We start from the raw sequence: 24,478 nt of genomic DNA, 5'->3' as shown, positions 1-24,478 counted from the left end.
GGAAATTAGGAAATTTATAATTTGGTGAATTGTTATAAATAGTGTAAATTAGAACAGTGTCATTAAGTTTCTATATAAATCACTTGGTTTTCCTATCTGACCTTGCAGACAGGCATATAGAATAAGGGAAAATACCACTGTACTATTATTATAATGAATTCTTCCCAAATAAGAGGACTAAAGAAATACACTCTTAAAATTTTAAACAACTGTGTGATTTGGGGTGTCACATAGAATTCTCTCATTGTTTTATTTGTATTTAGCCCTTACTTGACAGGAAAGCAACACTTTCAAAATGCAGTAGCTAATCACAGTGACTGTACAAGTACCTAACATACCTACTTTCATTATTCTTTAACATTCCCAAGCTCTCCTTTTATCTTTATTTCACATGTCTTTCACATATAATTCTTAATTTGTAATGCCACCTTATATTGTATTTTAAAGTCAGGTAAGTATATGAGTTATCCCTTCAAATGCTTATAAAATTCAAGAAGGTAAAAAAAAAATATTTATTACAGTTAGTATATGATCTGAGTGAATATATAATAGTACTTTATAATATGCCATAGGGGTTTTTTTTTGGTATGCATTAATGGAAAGTGAAAGAAACAATGATAACTTCTGATTGGTTTAAATTTGAAGACAAACATTAGAAGTGGTTTGATTGGACAACTTCCAGAGCTTATGGCTATAATTAGTCTTGAGTCCAGACTGACATTCCTTGTATTTCTCTTCCGCCACCCATGAGAGATTTCACTTCCCTCATCCAGAACTTTTGTAATTGATGCAACTGGCTGGGGAATTAACATCAATTGTCCACTTCATACTGAACATGGGATTGTTTGGTGTCTCTTCCATGTGGGTTCCCTCTGGCGTGATACACAAAAGGTGGTCAACATTTCACCTACATGCCATTTTGACTAGCTAAGCTATTCATTACTGTCTAGGAGACCACTGGCTCACCAGTGGCCACTTTTCCCTTCATGTGAAGTAGATGAAAGTTTAATACAGTAAGATTTTACATCACTACATCTCTCCTGCCTCCCCAGAGTGGGGTTGTTATGCAGCATCTTGAGTATTTGTCACTCTTTGCTCTTCTGTTTCAATGAACATAATGTCATTGATGGCACCAGTGTGCTGATCAGTAGAACACTGAAATATAGATTAGATCAAATTGGATAAGACCATGAACAAATGCTTTTTCGGACAAATTCAGTATATTAAAAAGAATACATTCACTGGGCATGGTGGTGCATGCCTATAATTCCAGTGGCTCAGGAGGTTGAGGTGTGAGTTCAAAGCCAGCCTCAGCAACTTACGGAGGTGTTAAGCAACTCAGTGAGACCTGTCTCTAAATACAAATGCAAAAATAGAGCTGGGGATGTGGCTCTCTGGCCGAGTGACCCTGATTTCAATTCTGGGTACTAAAAAAAAAGAATACATTCACCAGCTAGCTAGTCACATATCCATATATCAGAATATACATCAATTTATGCTAATAAAGTTCTAAAATCCAACACAGTGGATGAAACTGGGCTATCACTCATTAAATTTATGATAGTTCACTGTCATATGCATGGCTCCATCTTATGGTTGCAGGAGACAAAGTAGTAAATTAAATGAGAATATAAAGGTGGCCACCAACCCCACATCCTTAAGTTTTTTGAGGAGTAGCATTAAGCCACCATTTCTCTCAGGGTTTGATACTGTCTTCAATTTGGCTCAGAAGGTAAGGACAATGTCAGGTACTTTTAAATGGAGTTTCCTTCCATAATAGCTTTTACTCTACTATAATAGCTTCAATCAGAGGTCAAGGAACCAGTTGGAGAATTTCACTAACTGCTAAACATGTCTAGTACAATGATACACTTGGGAAATTGGAAATGACCACCAAATTCTCACTGTGAGCTGTACCTGATTGAGAACTTCATTATTACTTGATTCACAAGTGCCCCTCCACTAACAGGGATCTGCAGTGAAATCTCCAGCCACCAAAGAAAATGTGAACCAAAATCTAACAATACTTGAAAGACACATGCATGTCTCCCTCCATCATAATATGAATACCTAAGTAAAGAGGTGTTATCTGTGGGCCAGAAATTGACTGAGGTTTGGACACCGGACATGGATTCATGAATATCTGTTGGAATAGTTAACACCAGCTCATTCATCTTCTAACTCTTTGATCATAGCTATTGAGCAATAGGCTTGCTGGTAGTTATATATCATGCTGCCAGAACACCATGGTGTATTAGCTTTTTCTAGAGATAGTACATCCCATGACTATTACTAGCCCAATGTTACTGTTCATTAATTATGTCCACCTTATTTCTGATGGTCAAGTGCTGCCTTCGGTATTGAATTATCTATCATCCCAACTGTTGCTGGGACCCCACAACTGAAAAAATAAATAAATGAATAAATATAAAAATCTCCCCTGATACATACCCAAAACTACAGAGGCAATCCACTACTTTTTCCTGGTTATCCTTGGTGAAGACTTCACCAGTGTTTTGCTTTGTTAAAGTGTCTTCCATGGCATCCAGAGAAGTAACCAGCGATTTTTCTCTTCTTATACAGTAGATCTATTCTAACATGACACTTGGACATATCATCTATTTTCTCATTTAGAAGGTATAGCACTTCCCTTGTCATGTCCTCCTAGAACTTAGTGACTATAAATTATTGATGTAATGACCAGAAGGGAAGAGGTAGACAAATTTCATAGACAGTGATTTTTGTCTTGTAGGAAGCCTCTGTTAATCATGACATGATTAAATATTAAATACTGAGACACATTACACCTTTTTATCCCCTCTTAATTTTCCAAGATTTGAATTTGTTTTAGACAAAAAGTTTTGCTTGAATTCTCTGGAAAAGTCAATTGGACCTGGAGTTTCCTTTGTGGGAAAATTTTAATAATAGATTTGACTTGTCTTGATCCATTCAGGCTGCTATAACAAGACACCTTAGAGAAAACAGAAATTTGTTTATCATGGTTTTGGAGGCTGGGTTGTCTAGAACAAAGGTGCTAACAAATTCTGTGTCTGCTGAGGGCTTGTTTTCAGGTTGCTAGAAAGCCCATCTAGCTGCGTCTTGCATGGCAGAAGGGGCTGTGCAGCTTTCTGGGAAGGTTTTTTTTTTACCAGAGCACTAATCTCATTCATAGGGTAGAGACCTCATAACCAAATCATCTCCCCTCCTAATATGATGACATTGATGATGACATTGATGATTACGTTTTCCATATATGAATTTGGGAATTGAGCACAAACACTTGGGTAACAATACAGCTATTTAATACATAGAGAATATTCGTATTTTTATTTGTATGTTTTCTAATTATTAATCAAAAAATTATTAAATCCTATTTTTTTGATCTTAAGAAATAAATCTCTATTATTCTGTTAGTTTTTCCTTTCTGTATATATCTTTTCTGTTTTATTGATTCCTACTCATTATTATGACTCCACTTCTTACTTGGTTTCAGTTAGATTTTTTCCTGCAGTTTCTTGATATGAAAGCTTGAATCATTGATTTTTCAGTCTTCAATTTTAAATACATATATTTAATATAATCTTAAGCATTACCTTAGCTAAATCACACAAGCTTTGATATGTCATATGTTTGTCAATAATTAGTTCAAAAGTCTTTCAAAATTTCATTGTGATTTTGTATTTGACCTATGAGATACTTAAGAGTATATTAACTATTTCCAAATATTTGCAGATCCTTTAATTTTTTTGTTAAAAAAATTAAGAGTTATTTCTTTCTCATCTTAGTTGTGGTAAGAAAATATAATTTACTTCATTGAAATGTTTGGGATATGATTCATGTGCACATGAAAAGAATGTGCTGATTCTGTCACTGCTTGGAATAGTTTTAATTATTTTTAATTATCCAGTTTAAGGTTTTAATCATGTTCAGTTTTTATATCATACATTATCACTGACATTCGTTTTTACTACTGGTAATTTAGATATATTTACTCAAATCTCCCAATGTGAATTTATGCATTTTGTTTCTAGTACTATCAATTTTTGCTTCACATATATTGCAGTCATGTTATTGCATTCACACAGATTTTGAATTATTCTATTTTTCTGTTCAATTGATCTATTTTTATAGCGATTTTAGTTATTCTTGCTTATCTCTCATAATCCCTCCTTTATTAACATCTACTTTAATATAACTAAAATGTTATATTTTAAGCAGGTTCATGTTGCATAGCCTTTATTTCACCATCATTAAACTTCCAACTATCCCTGTCCTTATATTTGAATTGTGTTCTTTACAAGCCTCATACTTAAATAGCACAAATAAGAATTTTTAACAGTATTCTTCAATCTGACAGCCATAGTCATTTAATTGAAGCATTTAATTAATTTATATTTAATTTGATTAGTTACATAATTTGTTTTTATCTGGTATATTACTCTTGGCTTTCTATTGAATCTATTTATATACTTTTCTTTCTTTTTAATTTTTTTGCCTTCTTTCATCAATCAGTGTTTTTTTTACCCTGTTTTACATTCTTTTTTTAAGTTGACAGCTATACATTCTTTTACTATCCGTTTACTATCCTTTTACTTATATTAAATATTACAATTTGAATTCTTGATACATTATAACTATAAACAATGAAATCACTGAAATTAAAATAATTGATTTTACTAGTGTGTATGAATTTCCCTTTAAACAATTAGTCCTTCCTGAACAGAATTTTAATTCTGATGTGTACAATCTAGTATAAAATGCATCCTCACAGCAGTAATACTACTAATAAAATCTAGTTATTGTAGTTATTGATGAAAACCCACACATCTACTTCTCGGTACCACTGCCAAATACTAGGTTTCCTTTAGAATGATTTTTGCCTATCTGCCTGCCCAACATTCCTCTTGATTCCCATTCAGTTTTCAAAACTGATTCTCGATTTTCCCTGAATTTTTATGAATTATTCTACAGTCCTTCATCTTTTATCTGTAAGTATAAATTATCAACCAAAATGTGTGTTAAGTCAATAGTCTTTATGTTAAGAGGTAGAATTTAAGTCTAATCCACTTTATTCTCTTTCAAAAATGTGTTCACATCTCTAATAATTTTAATAACAGATTAAGCTCCAGAAAAACTGGAAGTGTTTTCACTTTCCAAGCACAATGCAAAAAAAAAAAATTAAACTTGTTTCTGAATGTCTTTGCCAATATCAGTTGCTATACTTATATTCTTTATCTGCACAAAAGTTAAAAACACAAATTTACTTTCATCTGTTTTTTAATTCATGAGGAAAATAGCTCTGTTAAACATTTACTGATAATTTTTACTTCATCATTTAGCATTTTAAGTTATTTGTTCTATCTCTTTCCATATTAAGGATGGTTACAATTTTTTCATCATTGAAGGTATTTTCCATTTTTTTACATCTTCTTTATGCTTGTTTATAATGTGTTTTTAGTTATAAGATCAAATCTACGAAATTTCTCTTAAAATTACTGCTGTCAATGTAATACTTCCCTCATTTAAATATTTTATTTGTTTTTAACATTCTTGACCATACTTTATTGTTTTTAACATTTATATTTAAATATTTCTCATAAATTAATTGGCAGTATTTTCCTGTTTTTTAAGTTTACATAATAATGATGCTTCTTCCACTTGATAATCATTTCAGTTTGGTTGAATGTGGTCTTGTATATGTGTAAGAACCTTAGTACACACCTCATAAGGTAATCCTGAGGACTGAGTAAATAAATACAAAGCAAATATTTAGTGAATACATGTAAAGGAATTAGTAAGGTGTTGCTGATATTATTCATCAATAATACTTCTAAACCTTAAAAGTATTAGCTTATGAGAAACTAGGGGTGGTGAAGAAGAAAAAGGTGAGGGTCAGAACAGGTGGACTTCTGTTCCAGTTTAAAAACAATTAGAAAAATATATATTCATAAGTATATTACACACTCGTGCATATAAGTTTTTTTTAATTATACAAGGATTTGTACAACAGGTTTTTAAAAGGAACAATCACAATATAAAACTAGGATTTGTTAGATGAATGATAATAATAAATGAGGAAATCATTTATGTTCGTAAAAATTCATTCATAGTAGATGGTTATAGAAAAGTTACGAACCACATATATAATATCAAATCATCTTACCAATAAGTAGTGTGTATGTTTTCATGTGTTTATACTTAGAATAATACTTGAGAATGAATATATAGGTATACATAGATATATGGATAAAGATTATAATAAGTCATATTTTATGTTACTTTTTCTTTTTTCATATCTATACTTTTAAATTTTCTTTCATGAACCTGCATTATTGTATCTAATAATAAGAGTTACTTACTCTATGAAAAGAAATATTTGGCTCAATTGCACACAAAACTCAAAATTTGGAAAGCCATTTGTGGACTGCAGCAATAGAAAAGACATTTTACTCTTGCTATTCTTTACTATATAACTCTTAGTTCTATTTCTAAACACAGTGCCTGATCCGAGTGACTATTGTCTGTTATACAGTGAAATGAAAAAAGAGTAATCATAAATAAAGTACTTCATAAATTTGGAAAATTAAAATTTTAAACAACATATAACCCAAAATTTTTCAGAAGCAAGAATCTGGGAAAATAGTCATAATAGTCAATAGCATACTTATGCACAAAGCAAAGGAATTGTTCTGAGAAGTGGTACCATGAAGTTTCTTAGTTTAATACTGTGAGGAACTAGCTCCTACACATTATATATGGTTCAATATTTATATCTTTTGAAGCTCTTTTTATAGAACACTCCGAAGAATGCTCAAGTAAGAAAAATTATTCTGAGTTTCAGTAAAGTAAAGGGTGTACCTTGAGAAAAATATCTTCAGTCATCTTTGTATTAAGCAATCTACCACTCCATCAATCAGAAGATTGCATTGTATCATAGAAATATAGTATAAGAAACTATAATATATGACCCTATATCCATTTGAAGCATACATATTTTTAAGTGTGAATTTCATTATCATGTGTCTTTGGAAAGCAGACAAATAAGTGAGCTTCTCTTTGCAAAATGAAGAAAAACATGTTAATGTGAAAAATAAATGCTTCAAATATTATATCATAAATATTTTACTTGAATGCTCATATAATAGGTTTTAATGAAGTGAATACTTCACTTAGGATGATCTCAACCTGTTATGCTTTTAAGTGGTTTAAGACATATTAGCAATGATGCAAACATTTTGGCACATTAGAAGTCATTAAAATTCACACAACAGATTAAAAAGCAAAACATACATTGCTTTCTTTAAATGTATACTTTATATATATATATATATATATATATATATATATATATATATATATATAATGTTTTATATACATGACACCAGTGATATAGAAATATATATATATATATATATATATATACACATATATATGTATGTGTGTGTGTGTGTGTGTATTTGTGTGTCACAAAAATATCAATTCATATAGAAAAGGCACAGTCGTGCATGCCTGCAATCCTAGTGGCTTGAAAGGCTGAGGCAGGAGGCCAGTATAAGCAATTTATGGAGGCCCTAAGTTACTTAGTGAGACTCTGTATCAAAATAAAATTTTTAAAAAAGGGGGGCTAGGGATGTGGTTCAATGATTCAATCCCCTTTACAAAAGAAAAAAGAAAAAAAGATTAACTTAATAATAAAAGATTCAAACCTATAAATAAGAACATGTTTGACAAAGTATCTTCAAAAATTATTTTGGCAGTAATGTCATTTATTTGTAAATGAAAATAAACCCAATATAAATCTATGTACCAGCTTCATGCACATATAATGAAATCTCACACACTGATTTATATTAGGATAGCATAACTCATTGTATAATTTCCTGTAGCTGACAAATATCAGTATCATTCCTGTGACTTTTCAGATAAGACTGAGTATTAGATAGCTTATAATATAATGAAAGAAGCAAAACAAAATAACATGCACATAATTATCATGGTGGTATCACTTATGCATTTCCTGTAATGATAGTTTAATAGTTTTTTAAAATGACCTGCATCATCAGCAAAATCTTAATGTTAGAAAAATCTGACAATGATGCAATTTAAAATGGTAAAAATATTCATTGTTTTTGATCACTATCAGGTATTAATGTATTAACATCAACTGTTGCCTCCCAGATCAGGTCCATAACAATGGTCAAATGGTGATGGTGATGTTAGGGGCAATATCTCTCTTATTTACAATAACAAAATCAGGGTTTTTAAGTCAGGTGCAGAACACACCTGTAATCCCAGTAAATCAGGAGGCAGAGGCAAAAATATTCCAAGTTTGAGGCCAGCCACTGCAATTTTGGGAGATGCTGTTTCAAAATCAAAGTGACTGAGACTGTCGCTTAGTGGTAAGAAACCCCTGGGTCAATTCTCAGTATCTCATATGCACATGCATAGAAATCAAGGTTGTTAATGTTATTTATTAAATGTAATTTAGTAACTAATCAATAAAAACATAAAATTATATGTATTAATGTTATAAAATACAATGTTTGAACACATGGATCCATTGTGTAAATCAGGATAAATATATCTATATCTTCAATCATTTATGATCTCCTTATGATAAAATCATTCATGATTATTTCTTATTTATTTATTTGTCTATTTTTGTTGTTTTCTTTTTTTTTTTAAGATCAGGGCATTATTTTTTCTATAGTTACCCAAATATGCAATAGATGATCAGAACTTCTTACTTCTATCTATCTGTAACTTAGTGTTTTAGTCAGCTGTTGCACTGCTGTGAGTAAAAGATTTGACCAGAACAATTGTAGAGGAGAAAAAAATTATTTGGGGGCTCATGGTTCCAGAGGCACAATCCACCCAGAGCAGGCTACATTCTTTGGGGCTCAAATTGAAGCTGAACATCATGGCAGAACAATATTGCAGAGGGAAGCAACTCACAGGATGATCAGATAGCAGAGAGAGATTCCATTTTCCAGATACAAAATATATAGCCCCTGGCCCACCTGAAATGAACCACTTCCTCCAGCCTCATCCTACTTGCCTCCAGTTACCACCAGTTATCCCCATCAGGGAGTAATCCACTGATTTATTTAAGGTTGTAACACAATCATTTCCTCTTCCAAACCTTCTTACTTGGTCTCATGTGAAGTTTTGGGTGATACTTTATCTAAACCATAACAGTGTCCATTGATAATCTATTCTCCATCCAATCCTATGACCTCTTCCGCAGCAACTAGTAACCACCACTTCTATTTGAATTTATATGAGGATAAATTTTTTTTAATATTCTACATTAATAACATCATGTGGTACTTGTCTTCCTCTGGCTGGCATTTCTATTAGCGTAAATATTACTCTACTTTCATCCATGTCATTCCACAGGATTCTATTGTTCAATGGCTGAATAACATTCCACTGTGCACATGTACCACATTTTCTTCATCCATTCTTCAGTAAATGGACACTTAGGTAGTTCTCATTGTGAACAGTATTACAGTGAAAATGGGAGTGCACTATCTCCTTAAATTTTGATTCCAATTATTTTAGGTAATATCTTAGTAGTGGGACTGCTAGATAATACGGCAGTTCTATTTTCTTTTCTTTTCTTTCTTTCTTTTTTTTTTGCACTCTCCATACTATTTTGCATACAGATGTTCTAATTTACATTCCTATTTACATTCTAATTTGCATTCCTTTTCTCCATATTCTCACCAACAATTTTTATCATTAGTTTTTTTTTGTTTTAATTGCCATAATAGTTACAGTGAGTTCATATCTCTCATTGTGGCTTTTCATGTTTTCTTCATATTAGTATCATTGAGCATTTATTATAACTATTAACCAGTTTTAGATCTTAATTTGAGAAATGCTTAAACTGTTTTTCTAATTTTTAAAAAGAACTTCTTTTTTTGTATACCTTTATTTTTTTCTTATTTATCTATTTTTTTGTGTGGTGCTTAGGATTGAACCCAATGCCTCACAAGTTCTAGGCACTCTACCAATGATTCACAACCCCAGCCTGTAAACTGTATAATATCTATTACACAGTTTTTATTATTCCTATCTTTTCTGAGTACTAATCTCTTTTGGAGAGTGCAGTTTGCAAATATTTTCTCGCATTCTGAGGTGTCTCCTCTTTCAATGATTCTTTTCTTCTGTACAGTTTACAGTTGATATAATGCCATTGTCCACATTTGCTTTTATTTATTTATTATTTTAGTTGGGGAGTTTTTTTTCTAAAAATAAATAAATAAATCCTTTCCCAAATAAATGTTCTGAACCATTTACCTAATGATTTTTCTAATAGTTTCAAAGTTCCAAGTCTTACTTTCAGTATTTAACTTGTTTTGAGTTGGTTTTGTAACTGGTGGAAGATAGTCATTGAATATCATTTGTCTGCATAGGAATATCCATTTTTCCCACCACCATCTGTTGAAAAGAATGTTTTTTTTACAATGCATATTTTAGCAACTTTTTTGAAAATCAGTTGGCTATAGATGCATACTTTTATGTCTGGATTCTTTTTTCCATTTCACTGGTCTGTATGTCTGTTCTTACACTATATTATGCTGTTTTGTTTTCTCTGTCCTATATATATAGTACAATTTGAAGTCAGGTAGTGGAATACCTGTTGCTTTCTTCATTTTTCTCAATGTGTTTTCCACTATTTGGGAATTTTTGTGGTTCCATAGAAATTTTAGGATGTTTTCCCTTTAGATATATGAAGAATGTCACTGGTATTTTTATAGGTTTTTACAGAATCTATGCATTATTTTGATAAATATGAACATTTCAACAATATTGATTTTACCTATTCATGAACACAAGATGCCTTTCTATTTATATGTATGTGTCTTTTTCAACCTTTTAATTGGTGGTTTATGGGTTTTATTGTAAAAATAACTTACCTCTTTTATGAAATTTATTCCTTGGGAGTTTATTAATTTTTAATTACTATTACAATTGGAATTTCTTCTTTGCTTTCTATTTCAGATAATTTCCCATTGGTGTTTAGAAGCACTATTGATTTTTTTAAATTGTATATCCTTCTGAGATAATTTATTTTCTAATAGCTAATTTAGGGAGATGAAGTTTGGGGGATTTTCTATGCATAAGATTATATCATGTGCAAATATTTGAAATTTGACTTTTTTTCCAAGTTGGGTCTCCTCTTTTCCAAATTTTCTAGGAGTATATTTTAAAAAGTTGTGAATTGAGAATCCACATCTTATTCCAGATCTTTGAAGAAAATTTTTCAGCTTTACCACATTCAGAATCATATTAGTTGCATGCTTATAATATATGGTCTTTATTATGTTAAGATTAATTTCCTCTATACCCAATTTGTTCCACATTTTTTCATGAAGTGATGTTGCATATCATCAAAATCATGTTGGACATCTCTTGAAATTATCATATGCTTTTGGTTCTTAAATGTTTATTAAATGTCATAATGTATGCTAATTTGCATGTATTGAATAATGTTTTAGCCCTGCAGTAAATTCCACTTGATCATGGTGAATAAACTTAGTAAAGTGCTATCATTTTCAGTTTGGTAATATTTTGTTGAGGAGTTTTGCATTGCTATATCTCTTCTTCTTGTGTTTCATATGATTAAGCAGTGAAGTCATCTTGTCCTGGGTTTTTCTTTAATGTAATAAAGAATACATTTTTATTTATTTTTACTAATACTTATTTTTAACTTTACCTATTATTAGTCTGGGTTTTCTATTTTATTGTGATTTAATATTTGAAAAGTATGTATGTGTCCAAGAACTTGTCTATTTATTTTATTGTATCTGGTTGTTGGCAGGCAGTTGTTCATAACAGTCTCTAATGATCTCTAGCATATCCGTCGGAATCTACTAGCCTAGCTATTTGACAATTCATCTTTTGAAAAGTCAGTCCTTCATCTTTTGATCTCTATTTTATTTATTTCTACTATGATGTTCATTAGTTATTTATTCTACTAAATTTTTGTTTATTTTTTTTCAATTTATAATATTTTGATATATAAAAACAAGTATTTTTTTCAATTTTTAATTTGAGATCTTTCTGCTTCTTGATATGAGTATTGATTTCTACCCACTTCCTTATATATGTATCCCTTTTCTGCATCTCTTGGCTTTGTTTAATGCATCTACAATTTTATTTGTTTCAAGACATTTATTCATTACTTTTAATTTCTTCCTTGATCAAATGGTTGTTTAAAGTTATGTGTCAAGTTTCAGAATTAGGTACAAATTTTAACAAATTGATAAAATATTAAGTAGCTAATATTTTTTCTCAACTTATGAATATTAGAGTTCCAACAAACATAATGATTTTCAAAAATTCAAATGAGTATAATTAAAAGTATATTTCTTACCTAGAGGAAGCAAAATCACCTACCAAATAGAGAGCCATGATATTATATGAAATTTTTGTAATAAATATTCTGTTTTTATTTATGTATATAGGTTTACAATTATTTCCATATAATCCAACTTTCTTTTAAAATATTACCAGGGGCTGGGGATGTGGCTCAGCTGTAGAACGCTCACCAAGCATGTGCCAGGTCCTGGGTTCAATCCTCAGCACCTCATAAAAATAAATAAAATACAAGTATCAAGTACAACTACTTCTAAAAATCAAATATTAAAAAAATCCACCTTGCTTAACATAGCTTGCTTTGATGTGTAAACAAGGTTAAATTTAGTAGCATTTCAGTTTAGTCACATGTAATTATATACTGCATTCCCTATACGTAAAGACTTCTAAAAGGATGTAATCAAAGTCTGCTTCCTTATTATTTGAAAAATTCATTAAAATATATTGTAGATTGTTTTTAAACATTTGTTAATAGAGAAGTTTCTTTTTTAAAAAAATATTTGCAAGACATTTTTAATACATATTCTTTTTTGGGTGAGGGTTACTGGTGATTGAACTAAGGAGGACTCAACCACTGAACTACATCGCCAGCCCTATTTTGTATTTTATTGAGAGACAGGATCTCTCTAAGTTGCTCAGTGCCTCACTTTTGCTGAGACTGGCTTTGAACTTGAGATCCTCTTGCCTCCACCTCCTGAGCTGCTGGGATTACAGGCATACACCATTGTGCCCGGCCAATTTTTAATATATATTCTTGACTCATGCCACTTTTCAGGTTTCATACAGCTTTCATATGATCCATTTTTTAAAATTTTCATTACAATATTTATCATTGTCTCCTAGCAAATTGATTTTGTATTCTGCATCTATATTATTGAATTTATTGAGCACTTTACACAATCTAAAATTTATTTCTCTATGAACTACAAAAGATCAAAGAAAATAAGATTTCTCTTCCATAATAAATCCTATATAGACACAAAGTCCTGTTAACTCATGATGTTTATTCCTCTTCCCTAGTTAGCCACACTCTTCTCATGTACTTATCAAAAGTCAACTACTTTTTGTCTTAAACCTGGTAAAAATAGTTTTACTACACTTTCAAATTATGTTTATTACTAAATCAAATATACATATAAAATCATTAGAAAAAAATGTAATTCTATTAAGAAAATTGAATGCTTTGGAAAGTATAAAAATGAGTCAGAATAATTATTGTCAAGACAGTGTGAGTCAAGTATAATAGGTGATTGAACTAAAGGGATTACAAGTTTCTTAAAGACCAAAGAACTGCTAAAATTCTCTCCTATCTTGGTAAAATAAAAGTGATTACTAAAAATATGTTTGGAGTATATAATAAAGACAGCATGCAATTCCATCAACTAAGGACCTCCATACTCAAATTAAGGCTTTGATCATCATTACAGAAATTGTATGCTTGTACACATTTTCAAGTGAAATAAAATATACAGTTTTTCATTGAAAATAATTTATTTAATCTTTTTGTATTAAGAATTTAACTTTGATTCTCAATCAAAATTATAATTCAAGAAAAACTTTACATTTTTTGACTTGGAAAAAGAAACAAAGTGTAAAGCATGAATAGGTTAAGAAAATCATATTTTACCTTGGAAAATTAACAAAAACAAATACTTTATAAACTTTTGCTCTCAGAAAAGGCAAAATCACAACTTTGTTTGTGCTTTCTTTTCTTTGGTATTATCTTTATTTTTGAAAAACAAAATATACAGAAAAGTTTGTATGAAAAAAAATCAAACAGTTTTTATGACTCCATTACCATATGTGTTTATCTCTACAGACCATTGTTCAGTATTTAACCACATAAACACAAATACACAAAGTTTGCCTATCTCACCTGTCACCTTCTTTCTTAATAGCATGAATATGCATATCAGTGTAAAATGTTGTGTATTTATGTTCATGTCTGTATAGACACTTTCATAGATAGATGCACAGAAGGTTATATTTATAACATATAAACTTATAAAATGCATTATGTATTTCTTTATATCATATTATATGTATTATAGGAATACAATTTATACATTGTTTTACCACTATATATAAAAACACTCATGTAAATTATAATTTCATTGATGATGCTTAGGTTTTTTATTATACAAATTTTATATTAAATATTTTTATATGTTACTTTATAAACATGTAATATTACATATGTAACTTTCACTTTCTTACTGATAAGTTTATAGGTGCCATTTTTCACCTTTATGAACAATTCTGTCATACTTGTGCTTTTCCCCAGGTTGGATTACTTCTGTTTTGGATATTCCTAGCATTGGAATTATTGTCGGGATTTTCAAGATGCCTGTATGATTTTTTATAGCCCCATTTTTATCCAGTACATGATATTGATTCTCCTTCACCAGTGGCTTCAAGTTACCATATTCTATAAGGGTAGAAATATAGCCAGGAAGTGAAGGGATCGGGGAATGGGAACCACAAGATTAGGGGAGCCTACACATTCTCCCCTTCCAATTTCCAACTCATCAATCACTCTCTGCATATAAGAGTACTAGACATATTATTTCTAAACTGCCCCCTCTTCCCACCCAGGTCTTAGCCTCGAGCAGCAAAGGTCACATTCAGTTTCAGTCTACATGTTCAATTCCCTCTGAGATCCTCTATTTTATCAATCTGACAAACAAATAAAAAGCCACACGCAGATCACACAGCTCCCAATGCTGCAATCCCACTCAGTAGCCTTGCTATGTTGGAAGCAAGGTGCTTTTGACTGATACCTTGGACCACTTCCAAGGATCCTTTGATGTTTCTGCCTCCAGGGAATAACCGTTGCTTCACCTTACCCTGCTCATGTGTGCCTTTTAATTAGCCCAGGGTCACACACTCTCTTAGATAACACAGTGCATTTCTCACATTATAAGATGTAAAATTCCAAATTGTGGAATAAGGGAACTAATGATCTTTTGCTGGGAGCCATCAGCCAAGTAGGAATGACAATTTCCTTGCCAGCATACTCCCATGCTGTCTATTGGAAGGACTCCTGAAAGGTGACCTTGCTCAAGGACCAGGGCGGATCCATGTTTAGGGTGTCCCCGGTTTAGCATAATAGGAGATTAGGGTGTTCCCCATTTAGAATAGGGCGTATCCTGCTGCCTGAGTTCCTCTTGAGTTCTTAGGGTCAGACAGTGTATTTTGGGAGACAGAAGCCCAGTGGAGTGTGGATTTGGGCAGAGAACGTGGATTTCCCCAGAGCATGTTTGTAGAAGGCCGGTGTGAGATCGGGAATAAAGAATTGCTGTTTGAATCTACAAGCTGTGTGGTGGCTCGTGATTTGTGCCCAGCCAGAGACTGCAGCAATCTTTGAACTAAACAGGCTGGAATTTTTGTTTTGAGAGGATATACCAGTAACCATCTGGGGTTATTTTAAAGCCTTCATCTGTCTTCCCAGCAGCTTCAATTTAACAATATTAATGCCAGCTGGTTCTTATTTTAGTTTCAATCCTATCAAACCAAAAGCAAAGGTTAATTTCTTTTCTGGCCTTTGTGCTTTGGCAAGTGAACACACTGAATATTAAATGAATAAAAATTACTAATCATTGCCGTTCTTTATATATTTAAAGAGAGTCACCATGAGAACAAATATTATAACCTTTCTTTTTTGTTCTTTTAATAGAACCATTAATAATAAGGGGTAAATAAAAGTATACAACAATGCAATGTTTTTCCTTCATGCTAATTATTTTGTCAGCTTCCTGTCTGATTATATAACTGGCTGTGGCAGCAGCCCATATCATATTGTGTAAAGGTACTGTGTTTAGTTTGTGTTTATAACATTCCTGAAAAGAGCACCGGTTTCGTAACAGGATTCATTTCTCAGAAAATTCAGTGTCAAAATGCACCAGTGTAAAATTTCCTGGTCATGGCTAGCTACAAAACAGGACAAACGTGGGGTTTTAAAGTTTAGAAGTAATTATTTTTTTCCGATCTACTCCAGTATTTTTCAAATTTGAGAGCACTTGTGATCAATAATATATATGTATACCTATCTCCATGAGACATTGCCACAAGCATCCTGGGTAGTCATATTTGGTGATTAATTGGTGTCTTAAACACAAGACGACAAAGCTGCAGTTTCCAAGCAGGGCTTCATTCATCATGATCTTATCTATAATTCTACAGAATATATAATTCAAGTATTTATCTCTTTATATGTTTGAGTGTTAAAAGTTGCATAACAAAAATGAAACTATGATATCATATCGAATTCCATTAATTTATATAGATGGCCTTAAGTTCCCTTCAGCTCAAGCAAAGTTTAGAAGGTTTTCTTCCTTGCCTAAAGTCTCTAACCTCCTTTTTCTTAGGGCACTTACTTTAGAAACATGAAAGTTTTTGTTCTTCACCTGATCTTTTGAGATGTAAATCTTCTACGACCTAGAGAAATTTTCTCTCACAGTTTTGGGGCAAATCCTTTGACAATTAATTATTAAAAAATATAAGACCCTGTCTGTGTCCAGGTTTCTATGGAAGGACAGGAACCTAAATCTGTAAAGTGTTACTACACACACAGATAGGCTAATTATGTTGATAAACCCTATGACCACCAAATCTGGCACACCTGCCATTTAAAATATAGTCTTTACCCATGTTGTTATAGTCTTGAATGAAAGCTTACCTGAAGTTTTTGTCCATTTCTATGTTTTGATATTAGGGATTGAATCCAGGGTTGCTTAACCACTGAACCATATTCCTTTTTTATTTTTTATTTTCAGATAGGGTCTTATTAAGTTTCTTACAGCCTAGCTAAGTTGCTTAACCTGGATTCGAACTTGCTGTCCTCCTGCCTCAGAGGTTGGAATTACATGTATGTAGCAATGCACCAAGCTTAATTGAATTTTTTATCAATTTTAAGGTGCCATATAACTATTACTTTTTTTCTTTACTATGAGTTCAGTGCCCTGATACTGGGTCTTTGGAACCAATCAATGACCAGTTCTTACTAATTTTAATAATCTCACTACTTATTTTTAATGATGTGTTTAGAAACATATGACATTTTTTATTTGATAGAACCTAAAAAAATAGAAAATTTCCATTTCTTTTTACTTTAAGGAATGTTTCTGCCTTATAAATACAAGAGTTACTCTTTGTCTATTCAATCATCAGAAAGATGACCCTGATAAATTTGTTTTCTTCTGATAATTTTAATAGATATATTCTAGATTAGATGATGTATGTAATTCCCTTTTTTCTTTAAAATAATTAATGAACCCATTATAAAGGGGATTAGGTAGAAAATTGATCCTAGGGTTTCATTCTTAATATGTTACTTTTCCTTAATACTGATACAGTTGAATATATATATATATATATATATATATATATATATATATATATATATATAGACAATTTATGAAGATTTGCAAAGGCATATGTTATTAAACATGTTCATTTTTTATTAATGGATTTAAATTAATTCAAATAATTATATATAAATCTTGGCTTATTACATAAGCAAGTACAGAAGTAGATATCTTTTTTCAATTTCATCTCAAATTTGACTCCAAGAATTAAAAAAATATTTAAAACTCACATCCAAATATAGGCTCACCACATGAAATTGAAATTCATATAGGTCTAATGACAAATGAGTATGAGTTAGACAATTCTTTAATTCTGTAAATAATATAATAGGCATGGCTCTTTTTTAATGTGTATTATATAACCTGACTAATTGGTATATAATCTTATTAGACTCTATGAAAAGCACTTCCTGGAAACCCAATTTTTTTATCATCTGACATCAATAACAAAAGGTAGATGTATGTACATGAGGAATAATATATACACTTTACAAAAAATATATTTTGCAAAAAAATTTACTCATGTACATTTTAAATTCTAATAAACATCTCTAATATATAGCAATCATTTATAATTATATTAATAAAAAGAGGCCCTGCCAAGATGAAAATCCCAGAGGAAAATTACAAGTAGTAAATTTGAGAAGCCAAGGTAGGAAAGATTGTTAAGTGAAAAGTCAGTGCTATAAAATTACATAGAAAGGTTATATATGAAAACAACTAAAAGTGTCAGTTGTATTTGAAAGACTTATACACCAGTCTCTAAGGATCTGATGTCCTATGCCTGAACCCTAGTACAGTAGTTATGATAATGTTACCTATTGGCAGATGCTCCCTTGTCTAAAGCCAAACATGCAGTTTTCCAACAGATACTTATAAACTATTTACAATACTTCCTATTTGGTGAGTAACATAAAGTAGGATAACACAATTTAGCCTGGCTAAATTGCTTTGATTCTGGCTAAGTTGCTAAGGCTGGCCTTGAACTTGTGATTCTACTTCTTCAGCCTCCAGAATCTGAAATTACAGCTGTGTGCCATTGTACCCAGCTGTCAGTTTCCCTTATATTATTTTTCTCTTATCAAAGTCAGTCAGTAAATTTCTTATCACTTGAAGGCTGAAATCTCATTGCACATTCTATACTGCATGACTCTGGACTACCTGGCTTCAACCTGTGTCTCTAGTTTTAATCACTATTCCAATCAACTGATCAGAAACTGTTCTAGCATATGGCAGTAGAACACTGCCACAGTCTGGCTGGGCACAGAGCCACTGAAGCAGGAACAAACTTTATTTTTGAACTCCACCAGCAACTCCTCCCAAACGCCGCACAGCTCGTCCAGGAAACAGCCACCGGAAATATCTCCTGCGGAAATCCCTCCTCCTGCACTTCTCCAACCAATGGGAACTCCCAGGCAATCCCCACGAGAACTCAAAAGTAGCAGCCAAGGCGGATAGTAATGCCTCGCCTGTCAATCAATACTGTTGGCCAAATGCCAGGGGCCATACAGACTCGGCCATGGCTCTCAGCAGAACACCACTCCCTACTCCTGCTAAGTCATCTCACAGGGTTCATATTCTTTGTCTATATTCTAGGACCATCTATTGCTTATCTATTCAGCATAGTCTCAGTAATTGCTGAAACTAGTAGCTCTTTGCCCAAATACACAAGACAGGACATGTATCTAGACAAGTTCTACCTGAAATATGGAGATACATATTAAATTAGTTTTGGAAGTGCACTTGACACTCAGGTTATTAAGTGACACAAAAAGGTAGATGAAAAAAAATAGAAGTTACTCTTTTACAAATTTTTGGTTCTTGGCTATAACAAAACATTTCTTTAACTCCCATTATCTTTTCCCAGTTGAATCAGCCATATTTGTACACTAGAATTTTGAAATTAATTTTTAATGAATGATAAACATTTTCTGGGATCAATGATATCTTGTTTTTGGTCCCCATATGTATATATACCTACAAAACTTAATACAGGTATATCAGTAAGCCAAAAGCTCATTGTATACCATGTTGATATCAGGTTCCAATCACACTTTATCTAATTACATTTCTGTAGGTATCCAGTCTTTCCTATACCAAACCATTGAATTGATCTTCAAACATTTTGTGTATAGTATATTTATAAGTAGCTGCATAGTAACACAGTGTTATGATGAGAAACTTAATATAAAAACAAAAGACTACCATGACAGGAATACATTCTCTTTGGATCAGATATTTTCAGTGTTGACATCAACTCTTTTCTTAAATATATACATTCTTCACAGACTTTTCCCTTTTTCATCAATAGCTATAGTTTTATTGCTTTCTTTCATAAGAGTTACAAATATATAAATCATAAAAAAGGATTTATACAAGACCATCTTCAAATTAGTGAATATTCTCAAAAGTTTGACTGACTCACTGACTTATAACAATAGGGAGTTCCTCATTAATCCTTAATCAGGAAGATTTTTTTTCCTGTTATCTAAGCTTTGGCTTTAGAGAAAGATATGTCGTGTGTGTGTGTGTGTGTGTGTGTGTGTGTGTGTGTGTGTAAATCTTTATTTGGATACTTGTTATGGTTTGAATGTGGGGTGCCCCAAAAAAGCTCACATTTGACACAATGCAAGAGTCTTTAGAGGGGAAATGACTGGGTTGTGAGTGCCTTAATCCAATTAGTAAATTAATCTGATGGGATTAACCAAGTGGTGACTCAAGGAAAGTGGGCTGTGGCTGGAGGAGATGGGCATTAAGGATGTGTAAGGTTGTGACTCTGGGGTACATACTTTGTATCTGGTGAGTGGAGTCTCTCTCTCTCTGCTTCTCATCATCATAGGAGATACTTCCCACTGCCACACACTTCCACCATTATGTTCTTCCTCACTTTGAGCCCTGCAGAATGGAACTGCCTTATGGATTAAGACCTCTGAAATTGTGATCCCTCAAATAAACTTTGATCCTCTACAATTATTCTGCTTTGGTATTTCAGTCAATGCAGCAAAAAAGATGCCTAAAATAATATTCATTTTAAAAATAAATATATAATACTACTGGAAGAAAAAAATTGAAAAGCTTTAATTCAAATCATTAATCAAAATCTATTAGAGTTGTCAATGATATATTTTAGAGTTATACCACTTTTAGCATCCATCATGGGTACAGATATCCTGTGCTTCATTAAGTTATTCATTTAAAGCACATTGTAATTATGTAGTTCTATGTTCTTTTCTTCTCAGATAATCTGAATTTTTCAAGTAGATGAAGAAGGCCTAAAATTTACAAATAATATCCAAGTTATGCTTATTCATGCTTCTTTATGTGGAGACTTAAAATATGTTGTATTGCTGAGCAACTAAATAACCATTCATAAATACTATCAATACTGTTTACTCTTAAATCAATGAAAGTTTTCTAAATATAAAATTTTTAAGGGCGTAGAAATATGGAACACAAAATACACAGAAATATGAAACACAAATGGAAAGTAGTTTTCTTTGTTCCAGCTAATAAAGCAGACCTAAAATAGGTATATACAGAACAGGATGGAGATTGCTCAATTTTGTGATTCACTTGACCTCAGTTCATGTGTTCTCTAAACTGATAAGTGAAAGGGACACACATCACTATAAAAGCAGGAAAGTCCAAGTGTTGTTGTATATAAAATTCTGTCTACTTAAAAAAACAGGCAGCTATCTCAGCTCTTAGTGAATTATAATACAATATGTTTCTAACTGTAGTGACCAACTGATATTCTTCCAAGGTGAAGAATATCTTGGTACAAAACTTCTTTTTGCACCAAGCATGTTGTAACAGCTTAGAGATTACAGACATTTGAATTATGCCAGGATTGCACATATCTCACTATAGGCATTCATAAGAGGAACTCATATCCAGGCTTGGCAGTGAACACATGTAATTCCAGCTACTCAGGAGATCTAGGCAGGGGGATCTCAAATTTGAGGGACATCAGCAGCTTAATGATATCCTAAGCAATTTAGTGAGAACCTATTTCAAAATTTAAAAATAAAAAGAACTGGGTGTCTACTTCAATGCCTAAGTACTTCTATTTTCAATCCCAGTACACACACACACACACACACACACACACACACACAGACATACACACACATAAAAGAGGAACTCATAGTGGGTAAAAGTTGAAAGTGAAAACCTCTTGTGCCATATAATACTTAAAGATGCATGAAGTCAGTGAAAGATGTTTTTAAATAAATCAATTTGAAAAGAAGCCATATTATGTAACCCCAAAGTAGACATAACAAATTACATATTATTACTTATTTACATATATTTTTTTTTAAAAAAGGCTTCAATTAAAATCATTCAATAATCATCATCACATGTCCTTAATAATAGTATAAACATCCATCTGGACTTTGGAGTACAGGTCAAGAGGATCTTATGGTGCCTAAAATTAATGAGTTGATTGTTGAACTCTGGAATGCTACTGAAGAAATAAAAAAAGGGTTCAAAACTCTTACTGTCAGAGATAGGATATGTGGACTCAGAAATATGAGGAGCTAACTATTTCCCATAGGGAAGAAAGTATTTCAATATTTTCAAAACTGGTATAGGTAAGCTTCCACTTGCTGACTGAATATCAGCCCAGTACAAAGGATTTTTAAAAAATAATATACCATAGTGTTCCATGAAGATCTAAATTTGAATCTTAGCTGACTGAATGTATTTGGTTACCTCTTGCTGTCAGGGGCATTTTGAATTCCTAGAAAAAGAGTTATTTTAGAATACCATTAAACAAACTCAGAAAACCGCTGGCTTCTCTGCTGAATGATGCAGTTGGAGAGAAGAGACTAACAAATTTCAAGAGGCAGACAAAGCCCCAGCAGCTAGGCATCACAGTTTTCTCTGCTCCATGATCTTTTCTTTTTTCACTGCATATTCTGCTCAGAATTTCTTTACCCTTAGGATTGTAAAAATAGAATAGTAAGACTTCTAGTCCATTGACAGTTATTTGGATGCCCTAATCACTATTTTTTCAGTTAACAATAAATACCAACAGTAAATGGAGTCATTGTTGCCAATAGAGAAAACTTCTATTTGAACTGATAATTATCATCATGCACTTTATCTCTGCTCTGCTTAGTCAGTCCTGTTTCTCTAGCTTACTTTTGCCTATTTATGTAAATGGTAATAAACTTTGTTTAAAATAGTAGACATTCAATAAGTTCTATCAAAAAGGCTGACATAAATATAGACCTGTTTGTAATTTATCTGTTATATGAAAAAACATATATATTTGGTCTATTTTACTTTAAATTAAAAAAAATCTGTATCAAATTGCACACGACATCTGCTACTAAAAATTTTAAGAGTTTAGAAAATAAATACAAAATTATTACCAAAAGTAATGTTTATGATTTTTATGTATTAGTCTGCAAATAAAATATATATTGTAGTGAATTAATTGATCTTTGATATGTAACATGATATACTCTAATAAATTTAAAGCAACTTTATTTATTCATTGTAATCAGTTATACATAACAGTAGAATGCTCATTAATTCATTGTACACAAATGGATTACAATTCTTCATTTCTCTGGTTGCACCCAAATTACAGTCACACCATTCATGCAGTCATACATGTACCAATGGTAATGATGACCACCTCACTCCAAATATTTTCTATCCCCATGCACCCTCCCATCCTCCCCTTTGCCCCATTCAAAGTTTCTTCACTCATCCTATGCCCCTGTCTCCATTATTGATAAGCATCAACTTAGAGAATACATCTGACCTTTGGTTTTGGGGGATTGACTTATTTTGTTTAGCATGATATTCTCTAACTCCATCCATTTGCCTGAAAATGCCATGTTTTCATTCTCTTTTATTGTTGAGTAAAATTCCATTGTGTATATAAACTATAGTTTCTTTATCCATTCATCTATTGAAGGACATCTAGGTTGGTTCCAGAGATTGGCTATTGTAAATTGTGCTCCTATAAACACTGATGTTTATAGGAGAGGGATAGTTGGATTGACTGGTGGTTCCACTCGAAGTTTTCTAAGGAATCTCCATACTATTTTCCAGATTAGCTGCACTAATTTGCAATCTCACTAACAATGTATGAGTGTACCTTTTCCCTCACATCCTTGCCAACATGTATTGTTGTTTGTATTTTTTATAACTGCCATTCCAATTGAAGTGAGATGAAATCTTTGAGTAGTTTTGATTTGCATTTCTCTAATTACTAAGGATATTGAACATTTTTTTTTCATATATTTGTTGATGGATTGTATATATTCTTCTGAGAAGTCTGTTAGCGCCTTAGTCCATTTACTGATTTAATCACTTTTTGTGTTAAGTTTTTTGAGTTCTTTATATATCCTAGAGATTAGTGTTCTATCTGATGCTCATGTGGCAAAAATTTGCTTGCAAAATGCAAGCTCTCTCTTCACCTCATTGATTGTTTCTCTTGCTGAGGTTTGTAGTTTGAATCCATCAATTTATTAATTCTTGATTTTATTTCCTGTCCTTTAGGAATCTTACTAATGTAGTCAGGGACTAATTTGACATACTGAAGATTTGGGCTTAATTTTTCTTCTTTTAGGTGCAGGGTCTCTGGTCTAATTCCCAGGTCCTTGATACACTTAGAGTTGAGTTTTGTGTATGCTGAGAGATAGAGACTTAATTTCATTTTGCTGCACATGGATTTCCAGTTTTCCAGCAACATTTGTTGAAAA

Source organism: Callospermophilus lateralis, chromosome 11 (genome assembly GCF_048772815.1).
Source record: "Callospermophilus lateralis isolate mCalLat2 chromosome 11, mCalLat2.hap1, whole genome shotgun sequence".
Taxonomy (NCBI): domain Eukaryota; kingdom Metazoa; phylum Chordata; class Mammalia; order Rodentia; family Sciuridae; genus Callospermophilus; species Callospermophilus lateralis.
This window is presented reverse-complemented; position numbering follows the sequence as displayed.